This window comes from Xyrauchen texanus, chromosome 28, assembly GCF_025860055.1.
Source record: "Xyrauchen texanus isolate HMW12.3.18 chromosome 28, RBS_HiC_50CHRs, whole genome shotgun sequence".
Lineage (NCBI taxonomy): Eukaryota > Metazoa > Chordata > Actinopteri > Cypriniformes > Catostomidae > Xyrauchen > Xyrauchen texanus.
The window spans coordinates 27,109,583-27,130,034 of record NC_068303.1 but is presented as its reverse complement, the minus strand read 5'-3'; positions in this window follow the sequence as shown (position 1 = coordinate 27,130,034).

Below are 20,452 nucleotides of genomic sequence, written 5' to 3'. Positions count from 1 at the left end.
TGTTTTAAGGAATGAAGCTATACAATGTATGAAATCTTCAGGTTTTTTGGCAATTTTAAGCAAAGGTGTACACTACAGTCTTCATAGACAAAGGACAACTGGCTCCAACAAGGACAGAAAGAGATGTGGAAGGCCAGATACAGCTTAAAAAAGAGAATAAGTACACCATAGTCTCTAGTTTGAGAAATAGACGCATCACATGTACTCAGCTGACAGTTTCATTGAATTCTACCTGCTCATCACCAGTTTCATGTACAACAGTAAAGACAAGACTCAGGGGTGCAGGCCTTATTGGAAGAAATGCAAAGAAAAATCCACTTTTGAAACAAAAAAGCAAAAAGAAAAGGTTGTAGTGGGCAAAGAAACACAGACATTGGACAACAGGTAAATGGAAAAGAGTGTTATGGATCTTAACCTCATTGAGCTTTTGTGGGATCAGCAAGACTGTAAGGTGCGTGAGAAGTGCTCAACAAGACAGCCACATCTACGGCAAGTGCTAAAGGAAGCGTTGGGTGAAATGTCACCTGAGTTTCAGGACAAACTGACAGCTAGAATGCCAAAGATCTGCAAAGCTGTCATTGCTGCACGTGGAGGATTTTTTTGATGAGAACTCTTTGAATTAGTTTAAGAAGTTCTGAAAAACTCATTCAGATTTTATAATAGTATTTTTTCACATTCCTTATGTCTGACTATACATTGTGATCAGCTAAATGCCACGTTGGTGAATAAAAATACCAATTTATTTCATTCAGAGCAAAATCTGTACATTATTCCAGTCTTTTGGCCAAAAAACTTTTTTTTTTTTTGCCAATTTCAAGCATTGTATAGCCTTCATTCCTCAGATTTACTGACACATTTCTAGAGAAAGCTGTTTCTTTTTTGCCATTTTTGACCTAATTTTGACCTTAAGACATGCCAGTCTATTGCATACTGAGGCAACACAAAAACAAACACAAAGACAATGTTAAGCTTAATTTAATGATCCAAATAGTTTTCAGCAGTGATTGATATAATGGCAAGTGATTTTCTAGTACCAAATTAGCAATTTAGCATGATTACTCAAGGATAAGGTGTTGGAGTGATGGCTGCTGGAAATGGGGCCTGACTAGATTTTATAAAAAATTATTGCCACTGTCATTTTGACATGAATGAATGCCACTTTGGTGAATTAAAGTACCAAGGCCCGTAAAGTTCCTTCAGAAACAGCTAAATCTGTACATTATTCCAAACTTTGGTCTGCCAGTGTATATATGTATATATATATATTGCAAATAGTCAAACTAGTCACTCAGTATTATTATTTTTTATAAAGTCAACTAAATCAATGCAACTCATATATATATGACTCATATAGAATAATTCTAGACTAAAGGTGTCTCTCTCTTTTACCCATCTCAATCTAGCTTAATGCCTGTTATTCTTAGCAGCAGTTGGTTTTAATTGCAGGGAGCAATGGCTTACGGTTTAATTGCAGGAGACTGCAATTTGAGTTGCTTTGTCCATTCTTTATACCTGCTGTTGCGATGTTCCACCCCTGCCATCAGAAATAGTAGTGCCTTTCATTTAAAAACCCACAAACCACAACTGTGAGCTTTAAACCAAATGAAGGCCCCTCATCCACAACAATACAAACGATTAATAGCCTCTGGTCCACATAGCACTGGTTTTGTGATGAGAATCTAAAGAACCACAGCCTCAGAAAAAGAACAGTGATATTTTGCTCAAGGCCTACATATTGAATTGTGATATTTTGTGACATTTAGCAGTTGTCATTATACTGAGTACCTATGTGTTGAATACTGATTGATCACAGGTCTGTGGACAGGGTAAGCAAGTGTCATTAACCAGAACACAAGCAGAATGCTTAAAAATCTAAATCTGAGTTTGTTTAAATCGAAATCTGAGCCCCACAAAGTGTTTGAATGCTTTTACATAGCAACGCATTAGATACAAAATATCCATTCAAGTGGCATCTGGGAGCAAATTATGCTAGGTCTTTTGTCAGAACAAGCTTCACTTTTCTGAGACATTTTGCATTATTTTTAATAGATGTATAAAGTATGTTCACAGGTGTAGCTGATCACAAAACTATTGACATATCACTTCTCTCTATGTGTTTTGTGGCTAAAATATGCAGATATGAAAGCATCACCGCATCAGCAACAGTAACTATGAGAAGCGGTGCTTATAGGTCTTCTCTCTCCCTGAGAGAATGCTACCTTCCAAGGGCATGAAAAAAAAAAAAAAATGGACAGTTCCCCTTCTGTCACTCGCTTGACGTTGTGTCGATTGTAGTGACACAAGGGGTCTTTCTTGTGAGCCTTGTGTACCTCTGGATTTGAGAAAAGGCCAGTGAGAAATTCAGACAGAATTTGCATGTCCCACCCCCAGACATGGGTAAAAAGGGAAGTGGACATGCATCTGCCAGTCAGATTTTTTCTTCGGAGCCGAGCTGAGTTTTACTACTGCTCCATTCACCTCTACCAGAGCATTGCTGTTGGATCTATGGCGCGTTTCCAGTGGCTTTCTCTTTCTCTGCACACTGTGCAGTCCACGCCCCTGGGTGCTTCGACAGCATTCTGTAAAGAGTGTATACCCTCTAAAAGAGAAGTATTTTCCCCTCTAAAGAGAGTATTTTTCATTCATAAAAGAGTAATACAAAACAGGCGTTGAATGTCCTTTTCAGGACGTGTCTTTTTAAAGATGCCTTCCGCCTCTGTGTAGTTCCTGGATGCGGTCGAAATGAAGTAAAAAAGTGCTGAAGTGTGCGGTTTGGGGCGCACCTACGGTCTTCTACATCGCCCACATTAATTGGTAGACAGGAAACCGCTATTTGTCAGCGAAAACAGACAACGATATTTACATGTATACGTGATTTTATTCATTTACATTTTTAATAAATTTGCAAAGATTTCAAACAAACTTCTTTCACATTGTCATTATGGGGTATTGTTTGTAGAATTTTGAGAAAATAATGAATTTTATCCATTTTGGAATAAGGCTGTAACATAACAAAATGTGAAAAAGTGAAGCGCTGTGAATACTTCCCGGATGCACTGTATATATACAGAAATTCCCAATTCATCCACGCTACACAGATTTAATTTGATGTCAGTGAATGCAGAGTTCTAGCTTCTAGCATTTAAATGCTTCAGTAATTACGCTTAGACAAACATTTTACGAGTCCAAAAATTAGGAGTGAATTGCTCCTAAATTTTAGAGTTAGGAGCTACTTTCAGCCTTAAGATTTTTTGTAATCATGGATCCAGGTTTCATTATTTTGTAATGTTCAGGAACCAGTTTCCTCTGGGAAACTCTTAAGAAACTTTTGAAAATTGTAACTTGTGTCTGGCTAGTAATATATAATGCGCTAACACTTCAATTTGACTGGTGTGTTCCTGTGTGTGTAAATGCCAGTTTTTGTGAAAGTCTACACACCACTGTTTAAAAAATGCTGTCAGCATTTCAATTATACTTTTGATTTTCCCATATTCTTTTCCCGTTTTCATTATTATAACTTATTTATTTATTTATTTATTATTCTGAAGACCATCATCAAATTTTAAATATTCATGAGACTTTGAAATAGTGAGTGTTGTCAAACAAAAGAGCTGGAAATGTGGGTATATCTGACATTAGATTATGACCTCGGATGATTATTCATAACACACTGCTACAAATGATGTGATGTGTTTTCTCTGTTCAGAGAGAAAGAGAGAGAAAACATTGGACTGTGAACAAATCTAAATGTTAATAGACATTTTACAATACAAGAAAATTATGTAGTGTTTTGTGTGTGTTTGTGTGTGTTTGTGTGTGTGTGTGTGTGTGTGTGTGTGTGTTTGTGTCATCTCTGCATCTGAGCTGATAAAGAGGAAATTGTGCTGTATTTCTCACAGCTGCAGCCTTCGAATGCTGCATCCAACAGTTACACTTTGCAAACCATTCAAATCAAGTCACACAAACAAACACACACACACATGCACCGCAGCTGCATTTAATCATAATCATTCATAATTCACACCTCTGTATGTGACTCTCCTTTGAAGATAGAATAAAAACTACATTTGTGATGAAACAACATTGATTGGCCAACATTACTGCGAACGGCCATCATGGTCCATCTCTTATCGCAGTGCAGTTTCTGCAGGGTCTTTATAGACTAGTAGTGCTTGCTTTTGTTGTCGAAATTGGACTGGGATGATTTTGGCAAAGGGTTCAAATTCATTCTCATTTATTTGAACATAATGCCAGTGATTAGCTGGGCAAGCTCGTTAGCAGAGTGTTTCTTGGACAGTTTCTAATGCCTCGGAAAGCTCATCTGCCTTCATCATGGGACAGTTTTGTACAATGAGTCCATTCTAAAGACCATTGCGTTTTGACAGTTAATTCTTCTTATTAGAAATCACAATGTGCCATAAAATTCCCATTTTAACACACACTCCCGTCTCCTGCATTTGAAGTGAAGGCAGTCTACCCACGGTGGACACAACAGTATTTGGACACTTATGTCGCACTTAAAAATGGCATTGCATTAGATGAGAAAATATCAAACAAAGTGAAATTTGCAAAAGATGATGTTATAACTTCAATTTCTGTGCCATTTTTTTTCCTATTACTATTAGCCAACTGGTCTGTAAACCTCAAGTTTATCTAGTGGTCCTAACAGAGTAACCACAAGTTTAGTTTATCACATATGATATACGTGGTCCACAAAGTTTGATAACCAGAAAGTGTGCAAATATATTTCTATCTAACTTCTTTTTGCTAAATTTATCTTTTAAAATAAATGTCACTTGGTTTGATGTTTTGTTATCTAATGCAATTGCATTCAAAAAAATTTAAGTGTGAACTAAGTGTCCAAATAGTTTTTGTATTGCATTGTTATAAAGCATTATTGTGCAACAAATCTTTATTATTGTTATTATTATTATTACATTAATGCAACAGAAATGTCATGAAAATGTTAATTAATTAATTAATATTTGAATATGTACATGAACTTAAAAGTTCCTCACAATGCAAGTGAATGGGTACCAACATTTCTAAGCTCCAAAAAGCACATATAGGCAGCACAAAAGTAATCCATATGATGTCAGTGGTTAAATCCATATTTTCTGAAGTGATATGATAGGTATGTGTGAGAAACAGATCAATATTTAAGTCATTTTTTTACTATAAATTCTCCAGTAATTGGCGATATGCACGGAGAATGCAAATTGCTAAAATTGCTAAAGAATTTGAAAGTGAATGTGGAGATTGATGGTAAAAAAATGACTTAAATATTGATCTGTTTCTCACTCACATTAATCATATTGCTTCTGAAGAATTTATTTAACCACTGGAGTGTTAACTTTTATTCTGCCTTTATGTGCTTATGGATATTAAACTATTTGATTAAACTTCGTATGTGCATGGATGGGCAGCTGGAGGAATTTTTGGTGCCCTCCTAGGATAAGATATTGCCCTATGCTGACTGCGTAATATACATATAGGGAGCGGCAGTACCTGTCAATAATACCCTATTGAAGATAAATAATACTAAGCAATGTATTCAGATGGTCCCTTACCACATCCTTGAGAATTTTAGCAATACATGCTTTTTGAGTTATTAATAATTAAAAGTGTATATCCTTTCTTACATGCTGAGAACTTTCCTTATTTTTGATCATGACTGATCAAAAATAAAATTATGTTTATTTCTTCGATTATTTATCTTTATATTATTTATGTATACATCTGTGTTGGTTTATATGTATTTTTATTATTATTATTATTATTATTATTTTTTTTTTTATTTTTTTTTTTTTCCTTCACCTGTTCTCCTTGTCTTTATGACTCGGTGATTGTATTCATACATTGTTGGATCTGTGTAATTTTGTACATCTTATGGAACATTTAAACTTCTTTTAATTGGTTTCAATAAAAACATCCAATGTTTCATCACAATGTGTGGACTTTTCACATGACCCCTTACTCACCGTATGAAACATTTCCAAATGATATCAATGTTACATTAACGATCTGGAACAATTTAGCTGAGACATCCATCTGACCAGCTTATGGGACACATTGTATACTGTATTGATTCGATACGGGACGCATCATTTCATATTTAAATATGGGTCGATACCGTATTTTATGGGATGTTTGACAACCAACCCTACCTGGAGTTCTAATACATTCCCATGAGCAAAGTGTGGATGTGAAAAATCATGAGTTTATTGGGAGAAGTTGTAAATTGGGAGAACAGCGGGATGAGGTGTGGAAGAAACAGGAGAAACCCGGTAAAATCGGGAGTGTTGGCAGGTATGCATCTGGGATGGTATGAGGGTGAGTAGATGAGGAGATAATTTTCATGTTTGGGTGAACTATCCCTTTAACGCATTCCTGAGAGAAGCTCAATTACACTTGATTATTTCTAGCGTTTGACAAAGGTAACTGCTGATGAGAAGATTTGTAGTAAAAAAGGAGGTACATTTTGGCCTGTTTCTCACTCAAAACTTATTGTATTGCTTCAGAAGATGTCAATAAATCTTGACCCCTGATTGCAACTGCAAAGATGTACCTTAATCTTTTCCCATTGTATTTGTTAGTCATTGATTTGCACAATTTCAGTTACTGACCTTAAGTGAAACAAATATGAGATGCTCATGGTGTCTAGAGATGCAAATATTGAAATAAATTATAGAAAACACTGCAGCAATAGCATTCTGATAAACATGGGTACCTGATTAAATTGTGCTGAGCATGTTAATTATATTTATTAGCCACAGACACCTCACCCCTGTGTAATTAATTTAGAACAGGATTTGTTGACATGAGGACAGCTCATTAGACAATAACTGTAGTTGTGAGTGTGTCTGCATTTAGTTTTCTTGGAAAAGTCACAGAAACAAAGGAATCTTTCAGCAAAACCCACATACTTGTCCATACTTTTCTCTTTCTTTCTTTCTTTTTTGTTTTGTTTGTGTATAAACTTGCATAAATTCAGAAATTGTGCATTTCTACATAGGAGTATGAAACCTGAGGGGGTCTCAGAGGAAGAAAGCCAAGTTTGGATCATCTCCCAGCTGCCCATTTTTCAGGGTTTAAAAGACTAATCTTGAGATCCTTATTTTTACTCTGTGATGTATAATTTATGTTTAAAGAGCCTCAGAATCAGACTAAAAAAAAAAAAAAAAAAGATTAATTGAACCATTGTAAAATTGAAAGTTAAAATCTGTTTAAATTGGAGTGCTGTTGGATCCTAAATGGAATTTGACAGAAGAACTTTTCACCAAGTAGAGAAATATTTTTAGCAAATACAGGTTTGCACCACAAACAAACATGGCTTCCCAAGGTCAAATGCAAAAGTGGTGGGGATTTTGATTCACCCCAGTGTCTTTAGAATCTGTTCAACAGAATGATTCATTTAGATTCTATTATTGATTCGTTCAGTGACTATATCTGCAAATTACGCCATTATGCCAGTACATGGCGACAATTGAGACTTTTATGATTTGAAGGAGTCATTGCATTGAACCAAAAGCAAACAGTCATTCACAAACGTAACAATTTTAATGGTCTTGTATAACAATTTTTGTGTCTACAAATCAAAAGTGTTTAAGCATCATAAGCATTTCAGCACAAATAACAACAAAGCATAACTATCATATTGTGAACTGCTGACCATGACGTTTCATCAAGCTATAAAAAAGACAACCATACTACCCTAAAACATATTCTTTCAATGTTTCAAACCAGGGGGAGGCTGGGGGAGGCAGTGGACAAAAGCCTATGTAAACCCCCGAAATCATAAGTTGCCTTATTTCATTGTGCTTTGGCTTTGCACATACTGCATACAGCCTGTAAAAATAGACATAGGCATAATCTAGCCTATAGAATAAGTTCCTTTGCTGTCGGTTGCCTATGGGCGACTCCGTTTCTTCCTCTCTGTTGAATATGCAGCAGGTAGAGGAGGAGCTTGCACAGTCGTTGACATCAACTAACTTTACTTAGTGGCGAGTTAACGGCAATTAGCAGGAAAGACAGCAAAAATGAAGCAAATGAGGCTTTGGGGATTTTTCCGAAAGAAGTCAGTGGGTAAGAATTCACATTTGCTTTTGTCCTTAAAGTCTGAAGATCATCATCTAGCTGGCTTTCACCCACAGTAGCCTAAACCTCAAGAGTTGTTGCCTCTAACTTACTTGTTTAGATTGATGCAGCTTGGTAGCTCTGAGTTAACGCAGTCACCTCTCACGTCGGAGACCGCGGTTCGAGCACCGTTCGGAGTGTACTTTTCTTGTTTATCAGGTGTTGTTTTCGCTAAGGATAACCAATAAGCATTAACATAAAATGTATGTGTGACTTGTTTTGTGATATTAGTTTGTAGGAAATATACACTTTGATTTGATTAAATGGTTTTGTAGAGTGTAGCAAAGATGAGCAACAGACTGAGGAGCAGCAGCTGTGCCAGAATCAGGCATGGAAACTGGTAACAATTAATAAGTCACTTTACTTTAGAGAAAGTTAAAAGTGAAACATTGTTTATCTCAATGATCCTAATGAAAGGATTTTGACAGATGAATTATTCTCATAGGGATGATGAGAATTATATACAGTTCGGTGCCATAGTGTGTCAATGAACTTAGACTAAAGTCATTCATGTATTGCTTTAACTTAGGATCTTATACATCATTTTGACTATTTATGTCAAAAAATATAAATTATTTATATTCAATATTTTTTTTACCTCACTTTACTCACTATAATGTAACTCTATTGTGATGACTTTATGTTAATGTACATGAAAATTCAAGAATCATGATAGATCTTAGGGCAATCCCACTGATCTGCTCTTCCCAATACATTTTCTTCAATGGTATTGGTCTACAATTTGACATATGTAGCACTTGATGAATTAGTTGTTTGAAGCTGATTTGCAATAAGTTATGTGCTGTATCTGTTCTTTTGCATCACATATGATTCAGGGAGGAGAGAGGATGTTGAGGATAGTACTAGAGTGGAAGATTTAGGAACTGTAGAAACAGGCCCAGCCAGAGCAAAACTCAAAGAATACCCTCTCACCAGCTTTGGACTACAGGGAAGTGGTGGCTAGTGTGAAAATAAAATTGTCTGGGCTAAGCCCCGGATGTCCTTCAATGCTGGAAACGCCTCTGCATCTGATGATAAATTACAATTTAAAAGTGGATTGTTTTGTGCATATTTTTCCATCGCTAGCAGATGAGTGAGGTCTGACACAACAAAAATCCAGTTTAAGCCCTATAGTCTAATAGGGGCCCTGTGCCTATCTCTGGGTTCCTGGCTTAGAAAAAGATATGCAATAAAACATATTGTGTGTAGTATAGCTTAATTTTGCGGCGATTTTTTCAATTGTTTATGTTGCCCCCCCAAACAAGCCAAATGCCCCCCCAAACATGATATCCTGGTAACCCCTCTGTTTCAAACCAATGATATGGTCCTTCACAGCCTGTGCTCAAATTCTATTAGCTCAAGCTATAGTCAGTCAATGCCACAATTACCCAAAATATTTTTCCAGTTATTTGGAGAATGTCTTGTAATCGTATATTACGGCTCTCAATCGATTCAAATTTTTAATCAAATTAATTACATGATGTCCCGATTAATTAATCACGATTAATCGCATATACAAATTTTTGCTGAGAAAGAACGTCATAAAACAATAATTCAATATATAATGATTATACATATTTATATCAATATCTAATTATACATATTTATCTTTAATTATTTAAAAATTGTATATATATATATATATATATATATATATATATATATATATATATATATATATATATATATATACATAATAAAAAATATTCAGCTAATTAAAATGCATTACATTCTTGTGGCAGAAGAGTTAATCATTGATAAGACAATACAAAAAGTGGCTTTAGAATACAATGTATTGTTTACTACCATATTATTGATCATTGATCATAATCATTGACATACAGTTCACAGCAATCCATTTCACAAGTGAATTTGTCAGTCAGTTGGAGATTTATTATGAGGGCTTGTTTAAGGACCGTCAATGTATACCTGCGTCAGACTTGCTTGTGTAGCGTCTCGGGTGTGTCGCGTCATAAACATACATATTTAGGTCACCGTGTCAAGTTAAATATAGTTTAATACTTACAACACATCTTGAGATCTCTTAGTTCAGATTTGTGCTCCATCAAGTGTTTTGAACAAAAGAATGTAACGCATGTTTGTGTTGATCTGCTGAATGTTGTATTCTTCACTTTATAAGCTGTGTGTTGCTCATACAGCTGAAGTTTCACTTACTGCCCTCTGGAGTAAACAGGTGGTACTACAAGCGTGCATTTCTCATTGAATCTTCCATATCAGTGCGGGCATTGCGATTAATTGCATTTTCTAACTTGTTATTTTTAGTCAAATGAATTACACTGAATTAATGCGTTAAATCGACAGCCCTAATATATATATACTAAAACATTCATATCAACTTGATATCATATATTTAAAAGTTATTTAGGGATGGGATTTAATGGTTGTGATATGTTAGTATTTGTTGTTTATGCCTGTTTATGTATGCATGTCCTTTATAGTGTTCACCAATGCCTGTTTTTATTTTTATTTACTGTTCTGGTGTTATTTGAATGCTTTAGCAATATTGCATGGATAACAGACATTCCAATAAAACACATCGAATTGATTCGAATAGAAAAGGAGAGAGAGAGAGAGAGAGAGAGAGAGAGAGAGAGAGAGAGAGAGCGAGAGAGAGAGAGAGATACCTACATTCAGAAGACATACAAACCTACAGAAGAAAAGAGAGATGATTTATGTTGTCTCCCAGGCTCTGTATGAGTTCTGGAATATATATAAAATAACATCTATCCATCTTTTTATGCTTTTCATGGAAGATAACATCATGGTTACTGTTGTAACCTCCGTTCCCCGAGGGAGGGAACGAGACATTGTGTCGAATGAAGTGACACAAGGGGTCTTCCTGGGATGCCAAACGTACCTCTGAACCTGAGAAAAGGCCAATATCAAGTTGGCAGACAGAATTTGCATGCCCCGCCCCGGACATATGGGTATAAAGGGAAGCGGGTGCCTGTCAGGATTTTGCACTGAGGAGCCGAAAATAAGGTACGGCCGTATACAGTGGTTGGTCTAGTGCTGTGGCAGGAGGGACACAACGTCTCGTTCCCTACCTCGGGGAACGGAGGTTACAACAGTAACCATGACGTTCCCCTTCTGTCACTCACTTGACGTTGTGTCCAATGAAGTGACACAAGGGGTCCCATCTAAAAATGCCATGCACTGACCGTTTTACGTGAACTGTCGAGACAGGTTCAAGCAGGCTACTGCGTGCTAGATGCAACTGTGTCGGCTGCATGTAGCCCTCCCCAACGCCCTCAAAGAGATGTCATATATAGACCTTAGGTTCCCCGCACCCCTGAGGGGGTAACAGGCGCTACATGACTAGCATGGGAGCAAGCCCGGCAGCCACGGCCTTTTCTCTCACTATGTCTCTCATATAGGACGTAAAGTGGCTGGGACTATCTTAAAGCTATGAAACACGTCAGGGAAGGCGGTCTTTCCCGGTCCTATTCTTTCAGGGGGAAAAGATCCTGCCCAGTCTAGGGGAGGTAACATGTGGCAAATACACCACGAGGGTTGTGAAGCCGTACGTAGGAAATGGCGCTGTGGTAGGTCCAGCCTAATGAGGGGGGACTCTACAAGCACGGCGACCGGGACAGCGGGGCTGCGCAAGGGAAACACGGGTCCGCCGATAGGGGGACCGTACCAAGGGAAATACATCACGGGGAGTTTGCCTGAATAGGGAACTAAGCCCATGGAGCCAGACCCCAGTACAGAGCACCTGTGACTCGTAGTGGGTCTGGCCGCGAATTGCTCCGGAGAAGCGACGCCTTGTGGCTAACCTGGGATAGAAGGCGCACTGGATCAACTTGGTGAAGGGCACTGTGTGCAAGCGGAACACCCAGTCGGTTGTGCCGCGTTACCGAGTTCTACCGGCTCGTACCTGACAAAACACTGGACGAGACCGACGCAACCCTGAGATTGTAAATTCTAGCAAAGGCATTGGGTGTTGCCCAACCTGCTGCTCTGCAGATGTCTGCTAAGGAGGTGCCATGGCCCAGTGGCCACGAGGATTCCACACTTCTTGTAGGGTGTGCTCGAACCCGCAAGGGGGCTAAGCTAAGGAAATAGCATCAACGACCCAGTGAGCTAACCTCTGCTTGGAGACGGCGTTCCCTTTCCGCCATCTGCCGAAGCAGACAAAGAGCTGCACAGAACATCTAGAGCTCTGGGTGCGGTACAAATAGATACGCAAAGCACATACCGGACACAGCAATGAGAAGGCTGGGTCTGCCTCCTCCAAGGGCAGTTTGCTAGCAGGCTCACAACCTGGTCCCTGAAGGGGGTCGTAGGAACCTTGGGCACGTAGCCCGGTCACGGCCTCAGGATAACGTGAGAATGTGCTGGACCGAACTCCAGGCAAGTGTCGCTGACAGAGAACGCATGTAGGTCCCCACACTCTTGATGGAGGCTAACGCGATCAGGAGGGCCGTCTTCAGGGAGAGGGCCATGAGCTCAACTTAGTCATGCGGCTCGAAGGGGGGTCTCCGAAGGCCTGAGAGGACCACAGAGAGATCCCAGGATTGTAACAGGCTAGGCCAATAGGGTTTAGTCTGCAGGTGCCTTTCAGGAACCTGATAATCAAGTCGTGCTTACCTAGGCCGAAGGGTCGGTGTTGAGGCAGAATGGAGAAGTGGAAGTACGTGTCCTTCAGGTCTACCGCTGAGAACCAATCTAGCTGTCGAACACAGGTAAGAATCTGTTTCTGCGTGAGCATTTTGAACGGGAGTCTGTGTAAGACCCGGTTGAGAACTTGCAGGTCCGAGATTGGTCGCAACCCGTCGTTTTTTTTTGGGGGGGGGTATGATGAAGTAAGGGCAGTAGTAACCCAGGGGTGTAGATTGCACAGTGTGCAGAGAGAGAGAACGCCAGTTGGAAATGTGCCGTAGATCCAACAGCAGTGCTTATCACCAGTAGAGGTGAGTGAAACAGTGGTGAACTCAGCTTGCTGTTGAACAACGGTTTGGGTCCGAAGAAGTATTCTGACTGGCATTCGCTGCCCCGCTTCCCTTTATACCCGTATGTCCAGGGCGGGGCATGCAAATTCTGTCTACCAACTTGACATTGGCCTTTTCTCAGGTTCAGAGGTACGTTTGGCGTCCCAGGAAGTCCCCTTGTGTCACTTCATTCGACACAACGTCAGTGAGTGAGTGACAGAAGGGGAACTAATAATGAGTTGATTTAATCAGCCCAGCCCTAAGCCAAACCCAGTAGAGGGTGACCTCTCAACACTGACATAGCCCCCAAAAAAAAGGATACAAATTATGTGAGAGCGAAAAGCGATCACAAATGATTATCACTCCAGCGAGTGTTGTTGTTATTGATTTTACCATCTTCATGTGGCTCATAAAAAGCATAGTGAGAGTCCTTTTAGTCTGAGCTCAAAGCTTACCAACAAATCTGGCATCATCGTGCAATACCTACACAATTTTCCTCACTTTTCTCTTTCTTTTTTTGTAAGTACAAACTTGCATAAATGCAGAAATTTTGCATTTCTAAATAGGAGTATGAAACCTGAATAAAGCGTCTCGGAGGAAGAAAGCCAAGTTAAAATCATCTCCCAGCTGCCATTTTTCAGGGTTTAAAAGACCAATCTTGAGATCCTTATTTTTACTCTGTGATGTATAATTTATTTTTAAAGAGCCTCAGAACATAGACATCAGTGTCTATGAGCTATTTTTTTTACTGCTTACCAAAGTATATTCTCTAAACATTGTATGATAACAGATGAGAGGCTCTTGCGCAAGCAATTGCACAAGATATGCTTTGAGCTGCAATCACCCTGTAATTGTGTAGTTTTCTTCTCACCTAAGCTTTTATGTTGACAGGAATGGAAAAAGTAAATGAAAAAGACATAAAGAGAATGAAAAGATAAAAAGATTCAGTGTTAGACCAGCACTGTCAAACAGAATCAAATTAGAGTAAACCAAATCGTGAAAGCAAAAAAAAAAAGAAAAAGAAATGTAATAAAAAAGAGTATTTGATCCATTGTAAAGTTTAAATTTAAAATCAATGTAAATTGGAGTGCTGTTAAATCCTAAATGGAATTTGACAGAAGAACTTTTCACCAAGTAGAGAAATATTTTTAACAAATACAGGATCATCAAAGGCACCACAAACAAACATGGCTTCCCAAGGTCAAATTTAAAAGTGGTGGGGATTTAAATTCATCCCAGTGTCTTTTGAATCCGTTCACCAAAATTATTCATTTAGATTCTATTATTGATTCATTCAGTGGCCATTTCTGCAAATTTTTCATTTATTCCAGTACATGGTGATACATTATAATTTTGTGTTTTGAAGGAGTCAATGCATTGAACCAAAAGCAAACAGTCATTCACAAACAGGGCCAGCACTGGCCAAATTGATGCCCTATGCAGTGTTCCAGGTGGAGGGGTCGGGGGTGGGGGGGTTCACGTGATATGAGCACAAAGCGATCATGTGTTCTGCAACTGCTTTCAGGTCCTTGAATAACGTATAACATGTGAGTAAGGGCAGCCGGGGGAATTTCTGGTGCCCTCCTAGGGTAAGATGGTGCCCCCCCCGGGAGTCGGTGCCTTACGTAGACTGCGTAGTCTGCTTATAGAGAGCTGCGGTACTGTTCACAAATGTAACAATTTTAATTATCTTGTATTACAATTTGTGTGTCTATAAATCAAAAAGTATTTAAGCATCATAAGCATTTCCCCACAAATGACAACAAAGCATAACTATCATATTGTGAACTGCTGACCATGACATTTCATCAAGCTATAAAAAAGATAACCATACTAGCCTAAAACATAATTATAATTTTCAATAATATCCTTATGCCATTGTTGATCAATGTTTCATCATCATTCACTTCTATTGATTCACTACTTCACTATTACTTCACTAACTAGATGTCCTTTCTCGTTCAGAATCAAATGACCAATATGACTGGTTCAGAGAAGGGCGTATTCTTTCAATGTTTCAAACCAATGATATGGTCCTTAACAGCCTATTCTCAAATTCTATTAGCTCAAGCTATAGTCAGTTAATGCCACAATTACCACAAAAATGTTTCCAGTTATTTGGAGAATGTCTTGAAATCTTATATATATAAAAATCTTATATCTTATATTCAGTATATATATATATATATATGGTTAAGCAGGACTTCAATCTGCATGACAAAATCATGCAGATTGTGATTGAGGGAGAGAGAGAGAGAGCGAGAGAGAGAGACCTACATTCAGAAGACACATACAAACCTACAGAAGAAAAGAGAGATGATTTATGTTGTCTTCCAGGCTCTGTATGAGTTCTGGTATATATAAAAATATCTATTCATCTGTTTTTGTTTTTCATGGAAGATAACTAATAATGACTTGATTTAATCAGTCCAGCACTGAGCCAAACCCGGTATAGGGTGACCTCTCAACACTGACATAGCAGCCCCAGAAAATAAGCATAAAAAGTGTGTGAGAGAGAAAAGAGATCACAAATGATTATCAATCCAGCGAGTGTTGTTATTATTGATTTGACCATCATCCCATGGCTCATAAAAAGCAGAGTGAGAGTCCTTTTAGTCTGAGCTCACAGCCTACTAACAAATCTGGCATCATCGGGCAAGAGGAGATTGATTTTGTCATGCAGATTGCAGTCCTGCTTAACCAATACTGGCATCATGAGTCCTTTACTTTAGGCCATCAGTCATCAGTGTAAGCTGCTGGAGCATCATTAGTCAAAAGAAAATGTAAGTATTTGTGGTTTGGGGCAACAGAAAATGAAGAGCACTTCCAGAAGGAAGCTTGATCTAGTAGGAGGTTATTGCTGGTAATGACATACATGATAAATGACACATCAATTTAATAATAAATATTATTTATTTATTTATTTTTAGACAAGTAGTACACTGTTGTTCATAAGCCCAATTTCTATAAACAAGAAGAAAACATTGCGTAAATTACAATTTAAACACTACATGACCAATTACTTTGTCTGTTTTTGATCCGCAAATGAAAATTGTTCCAAAGCAGCCAAAACACGTTCAACCATTGCAATGAACAGATTAATAACCTGCCTGAAATGCCACAAAAACAAATATGTGTACACAACAGGGAAGCATCCCAGTACTGTTATACTGCCGTTATAGGCCTATTGTGCTGCTGCTTGTCCAATTAAATTAGATAACCACACTAATGGTTGAATAAATTAAAATATATCACTGATCCTGTAGTTGTCAGTTAATCTTACAGAAATCTGAGTAAAAAATCTGAGTCTTGCTCACAATTAAATGTGATATGTTTCACGTCTCAGGTGTATAATGAAAGTGACAGTTTATTTCTGTTGTCAGCTATGATTAACATTTCCTTCTAGTAGAGTGGGTGATGTATGTAGAGAATGTCCACTGATACACCCTGTCTTTGGATAATATGGATAATTTAAAGACTTTTTTTTTGTCCCATGGTCAAAGCTGTGTGCTTAACGTAGCCTGTGCAACTGTGAAAAAGTAAGCCTTTGAAAGTGTGTAAAACGATTAAAGGTAGAGAGAGAATATGTCAGCTTCCTTGAGTCAGGTGAGATAAGCTTGTTAAGTCTGACCTCTGACGTAACAGCCAGAAACCATTGCGTCCAATCCCTCCTATATATAATTAATGTCTTTATCAGCAAATAGGGGTGCAAAGTTTCAGCACATGGTGCGGGGAGGCACATGTTAACAGTATGATGTCAAAACATTGAGCCTAATTATTGTCACATTTTCCATTAAAAGGAAAAGAAAACAGTTCACTCTTCTCAGTGGGAATACAATAAATTAGGAAAATGGCACCAGTCAGAGAACTTGAATTAAAATGCAATTAATACTTTATAGTTTTTCATCTATCTGGTTCAACACATGTAAAAATAGATACAGAGGGTGTGGATTTGCATATTAGGTCTGTTTCAGGCCGCACGTACAAGCAGTGGGTAAATTAAATAGCATTGCAACTACAAAAGCAGGCTAGCATTGTGCTTTCACACTGACAGCATTTCTGCTGTGTGACAGAGCTGCAGCTCTCTACAAAAAATATAAAGATGTGTGGGTTATATCATTTACTATTTGAATTCCTATTGTCTATAAATTATAAAAAATGTATTTTGTGTTTGCCCTTGATAATTATAACAAACTTGAATGTTAGTAAATCGAATTTACGGAGGAGGGGGATCACATTTAAATCCATATGGTAATTAATCTACACACAAAAAAACTCAAATCCCTAAGTATATATATATATATATATATAAAATAAATATATAGTGCAATATAACATAACATTACACAAGGTTATATTTCCACACCATGTTCATTCTCCATTAACCACCTTTGCAAAAACATACTTGGATGAATTTGACCTATAATGAGTTCCTCTCTTATTCAGGACTGACAAATTAACCCAAAGGTCTGTTTGCTTTGTCACGTGTTAAGTCATGAAGACATGCTAATCACTGAATTCAGTCAGTTGCCCAAACACTCTCTCTTTAATCTAAACATATGTTAATTACCCGGAAATCTATTCCATCAAATCAAACCACAGACTCTGTTCAAAAATCTGCCCCTTCCTGCTCTGAACACATGTTTCTCATTCCACATAATTAGCCACAGATTGCAGAAGTGCTATTGTAGGGGAAATATTATTGTTGGACAGCAAGCAAAGTCTTTCAAACACAGGGGAAGGAAGGGGGAATCGACTTCAGTGTGGTTTGTAGAGGTCAAAGTTCACAAATGGTCTTAAAATCAGAGCCATACTAAAGACTTGACAGTTTTATGAGGGAAGTCTATAATTCCTGGTGCACTGTATCCCAAAGACTACTAAAGGAACAGTCTAGTTTTTAAAAGCCAGAACTTATTTAATCATAAAGGTTTACATTGTAAAAGCCACTTTCTCATATATAGTATCTGTTTCAAGAGAAGCATAATATGATCATTAAAACACTTAGTATATAATAGTAACATTATTGCATTAAAAGTACAGTAGTAGGTATAATAACCTCTGAGAGTGGAGTTGAATAGCTGTAGGCCTCTTTCAGGGACCTTTGCTGTGGGTGTTTCCAAAAAAATATTGTGTTTATAGCAGATTTTGAAATAGCAGATAGCATCTTTTTAAGAAGATCAAGGCTAATTGTCAAAAGAAAAAACACTGTTAAAAAGCAGAAAATATTAATATTAGAGCCATAGTGCTATTTTCTGGCTCTATTTAGAGTTAAACGTTGCCCTTAAAGGGGTCATGACATGAGGAATTTAATTGTCCTTGATCTTTTAACATATAAGAGGTCAATATACTATAACAACATACTGTACATTTCAGAACTGGAAACCTTAATAGAAAAAGAGCATTTTTTTTAAACCAAGCTGCAAAAACGTCTCGTTTGGAATTTGTTGAACCTGTGATGTCACAAGGACCGAATACATGGGAGATTCATCCATAGTGGATTACACAGGACACCTTCATGTGCCTGTCTGGATTTAAATGGTTTTTTTTCTACATAAACATGCATTAGAAAAATAGCTTTGACCTTTATCATACATCTCACGCTGCTTTTAAAAGACGCAATGTCAAGTTATAACTCTAAAATGGAGACCCCCATTGTGTTTCATTTTCATGCTGTTGTGCTGTTTTGAAGGCGTGCTGGACCGTTTTTGCACCCATCTGTGCTATTTTTAATTGTTGGCCTTTTGTAAACATGGACGCCTTTGATTGTATGTGCCTTTCCACACAACATCAGCGATGTACGCCATTGGATGGGTGAAACACCTGCAATCCTAATGTAAACAAACATGGAAGATGTGAGATGTGAAGACCAACGTCTTTGCTTTGGACTGTAGAAGCACCTAACATCATGAATTGTATTACAGACACAATATGATTCAAGCTTTGCAAAGGAACTTTTATTGAAGGATGAGGCAGTTAAAACACTATTGGACTGCAAATTCGTAAGTAAAATTTTTTATTCATGAATATTTTATATGTCATGATTGTTTAATATTTTATGGTTTAACTTGAGTGATTAAAGTTTAATATATTCAGATGAAATGTGTTGGGTGTATGTTGTGTGGTGACCCTGGAATGTATTGTGGAGTTTGTTCATTTTCTTTGGCTTGCATTTCAAATATAGATGTATTGGAAGGGCTGCATGATATTAGCCAATCAGAACAGTGGGCTTTTACATTGAAGTTTTAAAGTGCCAGACAGCATAAAACCGAGCATTTCAGAAAGAGGGCCAGAGACAGATTATAAAATTATGACTATGACTAAATTATAACTGTTTTGGTGCAAAAAAAATGAAAGTAGTTCAAAACAACGCAAGTTTGAATGCAACATGATCACAGATGAATTCGGAATGCTGTTTCTGAAAGTTCTAGTACACTGCGCACATTATGCCGACTGACAAGCTCCATCTCCCATCAGACATTTTTGCATCAGCTCAAATATGCATTTGTCTTCACAGTATTACATCGGCTACAGCTGAAAACAACTCGCTTTACAACTTGCTTTGGTGCCCCTCCAAGGACATTTCACCTGGAAAATGAGGTACACATGGAGACCTCCAAATGGGGGCAGAATCTCTAAAAGAAGGCAGGGTTACTCCAAATGGGGGTTGCGCAAACTCCAAATGGGGACATCACTTCCACTCACAGTTAAAGCAAAGGGTTAGGTTAGGGGCTCCCTATTTATTTGCTGGCTTTTTAGAGCTCCTGCACATTTTAGGAGCTCTACATGCAGCTTTATCCATCTCCACACGTGCCCATGTGCCCAAAAACAAAATATGTGTTTCACATTTTGGGAAGCACAGACGATATAGCTAAAAAAAGAAAATCTACTATTTCTTATTTCACTGAGAGATCAGTTGGCAAAAGGTTGCACACAGACTAGTAGCCTAGAATGCTGTGAACACAGGCAAGCAGAGAGATACAAGCATTTAGGCATCTCATTGATGTTATAATAAATATCAGCACTCTTGGAATGAGACTTGTCAAATCAGATTAGAAGACTGAAAATATCTGTTGTATAACATGTAGCTAATATTATTTGCATTTATAAGTACATTCTTGCAACAGATGGAGGTGCAAAGTGCATCTGATCCTACTTGAATGAGCTGTTTATTTTACAAACGTTAAAATAAAACTTTTACAAAGACAAACTCTTGACTTTTGGATTTCACAAATGGATAAAAGAACTATGCCACTGCTTCACAGATGTTATGGGAGGCAGTTGGATCCTCTTCAATACATTTTTGTCTTTACACTTTTGCCCTATCATCACACAGATACAGGCTAATCTTACACTCATCTGTC